The sequence below is a fragment of the Stegodyphus dumicola genome, chromosome 8 (assembly GCF_044657685.1).
Source record: "Stegodyphus dumicola isolate Sdum_Otavi_A_Nest chromosome 8, ASM4465768v1".
NCBI classification, from domain to species: Eukaryota; Metazoa; Arthropoda; class Arachnida; order Araneae; family Eresidae; genus Stegodyphus; species Stegodyphus dumicola.
Window position 1 is genome coordinate 181340283 of NC_140775.1, and position 6000 is coordinate 181346282.

Consider the following 6000-nt stretch of genomic DNA (forward strand, 5'->3'; position numbering starts at 1 on the left):
GAGAGAATGACTAAGTAAGGAGTGATGGTAAAGAAGCAAAGTAAAACCCAACCTCTTAGTTAACCTATTAACTGCCATGATCCCCATTTGGAGATTTGTCTTAGTAGCGGAAATTTGGTAAATTTAAATAGGTTGGCAACAATGGTTACTTTTTACATTGCTGTTTAAACTCGTCTCAAGCTTTTGCATGAGTTGCTGAGTAGTAGCTGTTAAGTGAGTGAGCTGGAGAGTATTTATTTGTGGAAAGAAGTACAATTTTTGTAAGCTTCAAGACTTCAACATTTTCAAAACACTGGTATGTCATATTACTATGTACGTAATTTCCAACTCCTATGTACTGCCGCGTTCTCTAACGGTTTTAGAATATATTTACTAACTATTTGTCGTCAATGTGAATTTTATTTTCCGGTGAGGGCTACTTCAATGTCGATCCCCATCTAGGGCTCATGGCAGATTCCATCTATATTCCATTTTATATTCGAATTTCTAGTCTCTTTGTTAATCTATACGCCCAGAAATAAATGTAAGTTGATCGGAAAAAATTGTCAGTTAATGCGTTAAAATGAACTAAATTATCACAATAATACTCTTTGTATGACTATGAAATAGCTTCGAATATCATATTCTTTTTGACTGAGCAGGATTAAACATTAATAAAAAGTAAAATATAATAGCACAGATCAAAGAGACATTTATCGAAAACATTTTGATAGGAATGCACGGTATAAAGCTACTTTAATTATTAATAATACAGTCAACCACAACTAGGAAAAAGTGGCGAAGGTTCGCAGAAATAATAAAGAGGGAACCCTCATCATAAACAGTTACCCCAGAGACACAAGTCTCTACACTGAAGTATATGTGTATGGTTATACGCTGCATTTCATTTGCATCTTATCGCCTAAGGGCAAATTTACAAAGGCTTTTTTTGTGTACTGGAACGTTAAAAAAATAATAGTACATCATTCTGAATACTCCTGTAAATGACGAATCTTGCAATGTTTAACATATATTTGGTCAACATTCTGAAATTAGCTAGATCGAAATTATATTACCTCAAACCACTTTTTTATAATTCATGGGGAAATAGAGGAAGACAGGATTTCTACAAGCTGCAAGAAACGGCTTTCATGCTGGCCAACCGGTATTGTGGTTAGCATCGCTGATTGCCCTTCGAAGGGCCCGGCAAGGGATCCATGTTTGTTAATGTATGGTGTTCGTGTGGCATCGGGGCACTGCGGCGATCCGAATGTACTCTCGAGGGTTAGTGGTGGAGAACATGGAGGTAGGAAGTAAAATGGAGTTGCCCTAAACAAGTTTCTCCCGTACCCTGCTCTGAAGCACCGGCGATCCCTACGTAGTGACCAAAACATTGGGTCATTTACCATTGAGTTCAATGGGATTTGACGCGTTCGGATGTAAATATTTTGTATTTACGTCATAAATATACATATAAATGTATATATTTTCTTTTTCTACAACACATCAGAGTCCTAAGTATATGAAAACAACATATTTTTAAACAACATTTCATTCTGAACGGAATTAAATGCTATACTTTTCACAGGACAGTTTTCTTAGAATGGTTTAATTTGAATGAAATATTTTCACACGATTTCGTTAATTACATTAGAAACAAAAATTAAGGTAATTCGATTTTATTCGGTTAAGGTACAAAAATTAAGTATTGGATTGGATTGGATTATTGTAATTTGGCACAAAACCTGTCAAGGTTATCTGCGCCAGACAAATGGTAACAATGCAATTAGTCATTTGTAAAAACTTCCAGCTTAGGTAAGAGACAGATTACAGTCTATGATAAGAGCTGGTATCTTTTTTAAAAAAACAGGTTAAAGTCTATTATAAAAGCCAATATCTTTTAAAAACAGAAACAAATTACGATGATGTGCTTTTCCAATTAAATTTTTTAAGTCCAGTTCTGAACTATTAAAATGTTTTTGGCGAAAATAATTAAAACTCTGGCATTCCACCAAGATATGATGGACTGTCAGATCTGCGTTGCAGTTTGGGCAGCTGGGATTCTCTACTCCCTTCAGAAGATACTCATGGGTCAGGCGACAATGGCCAATTCTCAGTTGAATCAAGAGGACATCTTCCTTTCTATTATCCATACATGGCCAGTATCCAATGGTGGGTTTTACATTTCTCAGCTTGTTACATACTCTGTCATCCCATTGCTTCTGCCATTTGCTGAGGATTTTGCTTTTGACAAACCCTTTGATGTCTGCTAGTGGAATCTGAAGATTGTACATTGTGGTTGCAGTTTTAGCTGCAATATCTGCCAATTCATTCCCCTTAATGGCAACGTGTCCAGGGATCCACGAATATAAAATCTGGTATCCCCGAATTTTTAAAGAATGATTCAACTTTAGGATTCTGATTGCAACTGGATGAGTACATTGAGCGTGATTTTTCAATGACATTAAGGCACTCATGGAATCTGTGTAGATAATAAATTTTGTGTACTTTTGTTTTAAAAGGTAAGTCAAAGCCAGATGGATTGCAGTAAGCTCAGAAGTAAGCACAGAGCAAACTGTATGTAATCGAACCCCTACTATTGCTTTTTCTATGACGAAAGCAGCGCCAACATGATCCTGGGATTTTGATCCGTCTGTATATAGAGGGATATATTTCCTATATTTGTTTCTATGTTGAAAAAAAATCTGCTTGTAGATGATTTCATTAGTTTGTGATTTATTCCAGTGTCGAAAAATATCCAGAGAATGGATTCTCCAATCCTCCCAGGGAGGATTTCCAAAAAAATCCTCCATCTGTATATCTATATTAGACAAATTATACTCCTCCACCAAAGCACTCATCCGCAAGCCGAAAGATGGGACACATGATGGTCGTGCCTGATATAAACGGGAGTATTGGTCATTAAGCAATATTGACCGCGTAGAATTTTCGGTTTGTGATAAGACTTTGAAATAATGCTTAAAACAAAGATTTTCACGTCTTAACCGCAGGGAGGTCTCGTTACTTTCCACATATAAGCTTTCCACTGGAGAAGTTCTAAAGGCACCAGTGCATATCCGAAGTGCATGGTGATGTATCGGATCAAGTTTGGCTAATACTGAAGGCCTTGCCGACCCATAAATGATCGATCCATAATCTAGTTTCGAACGAATGAGAGCTCTATATATAAGAAGCATTGAGCCTCGATCAGCACCCCAAGAAGTATTTGACAGTACTTTCAGAATATTCATAGTTTTTAAACATTTCTTTTTTAGATATGTAATATGGGGGAGGAACGTAAGCTTATGGTCAAATATCATTCCTAGGAATTTTATTTCCTTTCCTACAGGAATCGGCACATCTTGCAGATAAAGTTCGGGGTCAGGGTGAAGAATTTTCTTTCGACAGAAATGTACACACACAGTCTTTTGAGTAGAGAATCTAAAACCATTTTCCTGTGATCATTTAACAATTCTATTGAGAGAAGTCTGCAATTTACATTCGATGTCTTTCAGGTCTTCTCCCTGGCAACTGACTTGCAGGTCATCGACATAGAGCATACCCTGGACTGCTGGAGGCAGTTGTTTTAAAATAGAGTTAATTTTTACACTAAATAATGTAACACTTAATACACTTCCTTGCGGAACGCCCTCTTCTTGATGGAACATGTCAGAAAGTGTATCGCCTATCTTCACATGAAACTTCCGATCCTGTAGGAAATGTTTGATGAATATCGGCATGTTTCCTCGTAAACCATTGTTATATAGGTCACGAAGGATACCGTATCTCCAGGTGGTATCATAGGCTTTCTCTATATCAAAGAAAATGGAAACACAATGATTTCTTCTAACGAACGCTCTACGAATACCTGTTTCTAAGAGTAGGATATTATCGATAGTTGCTCTTCCTTTTCTAAAACCGTTCTGATAAGGGTAGATACAATTATTTGTCTCTAAATAATAAACCAGACGAGTGTTGACCATCTTTTCAGAGAGTTTGCAGAGGCAGCTAGTAAGGGCGATGGACGGTAATTCGACGGATTAGTAGGGTCTTTTCCCGGTTTAACAATGGGGATGACAAAAGCTATTTTCCAGTCATTTGGAAAGACTTGTTCCTTCCATACTCTATTAAAGAGAAAGAGGATGGTTGCCAATGACTTGGAAGGAAGATGTTTCAGCATAGGATAGGCAATATCATCTGGACCAGGACATGAATTTTTTGTCTGCAGCAGAGCTCTTTTCAGTTCAATCACAGTAAAATCCTGATTATATGGTTCAGTATTGGGAGATTTGAAATTAATTAGTTGTTTTTCAATGCATTTTTTTGCGGAAAGAAATTCAAGAGGGTAGTTGCTACTGTGTGAGACGGCTGAGAAACTCTGTCCAATAGCGTTGGCAATTTCTTCCCTACTAGTAACTGTTTCACCACTTGTCTTTAAAATGGAAAGTGTGTGCTCTTTATAGAGACCGGACGCTTTCCGGACTCTCTCCCACAGCTTCTTACTCGAAGTTGAAGAGCTAATCGAAAACACATACGAGATCCAAGAATTCTTCTGACTTTTCCTTCGCACCTGCCGAGCTTTTGCTTTAGCCCTTTTGAATATTACGAGATTTGATTCTGAAGGATATCGCCGAAAAATGCTCCAAGCTTTCCTTTGTTTTCTTATGGCGTCCTGGCATTCAGGATTACAAAAATTAAGATCAAAGTTTATTGTATTATGAATATTAAAATTATGCATTATTTCTTTTCTATTTATAGAGCTTCTTCCTAAAATACTTTCTTAAATATGACATGATTTTTTGGCTTCTTTTAAATCGAAAAATGTAAGTCAATTTATAATTAATGCTCTATTCGGTTCATTTTAAATTAGAGAATTATTAGGAATTAGCGAAATACTTTAAATAGTACTTGACTTTCTCTGAACATTTCTCAAAGGGAATAAAATAAGTTTTTTTTTTTAAGTATTATTTAAAACTTGTAACTGAGTTATTATAAAATGTAAGGGGAATAATTCTTTTAATTATACTTATCAGATTTTTTTTTACTCTTCATTTCAACAATACATATTCCAACACTCTTTATTACGTTCTTAAGTGCGCATCTCGTAGCATTTGCTTTACAATACCTTTTAACAGATTGCTTTCCAATACGAACAATTCTTGCTTAAATAGTTTTATAACGTATTTGTCAACAGGATTTCAGTTTATGTTTACAATTCAATATTAAGTTTATTATATATTTAGATAACATTTATAATCATTATAAATTAGATACATTTAATAATTAGATTTCTTCACAGTACTTTCACAATTGTTTATAAGTGAATAAATTCTTCATTTCAAATACATTTGTAAATAATTTAATGAATATTTATGTATTTTGTCAAAGGCAGATACATGCTTTTTGCAATAATATGCAACAATAACATATGGATGTGAAAAAATTTGTTTTATTTAAAACATTTTGGCGTTTGGAAAATAAAATAAAAGTAGCGAATACTCTATCAAGAGTATCGAAAGACGTATACAATTTTAAAGGTACCGTAAGGTATTTTTCATTCTTTATGCATAACATTTTTCTTAAAATTTATATTTTTGTAGTTCAACAGCTTATAATTTTATAAAACAAATTCATAATCAAAATCGCTGTTGTTACTTATCGAAAAATAACCAAGATGTGATTTTTGCGTAAATGTCACTAAACTATATTGCTATTATCCATCACACTATGAATTTTTCTTTCATGCGAAAGTGTCCCTTTTTCGATTTGTATGGAACTGTCGTGTGTCGAAATACTATCAGAACCGTGTCAAGCGAGCTTCTGAATGTAAACAAAGAACACCCCATCTGGTGACCCAAGCTTCAAAGTAGTGCTTTAGTTCTAGTGCCGACTAGCCCCTCCTTCTTTTCCTACCTCCATGGTGGAGAAAGAGGGGTGGGAGATCCTCAGACCAGTCTCCCCTGGGTGCTCTCCATCAAAATTGGGGGGGGGGAAGGGCGGAACTAAGCTAAATCGCACTGC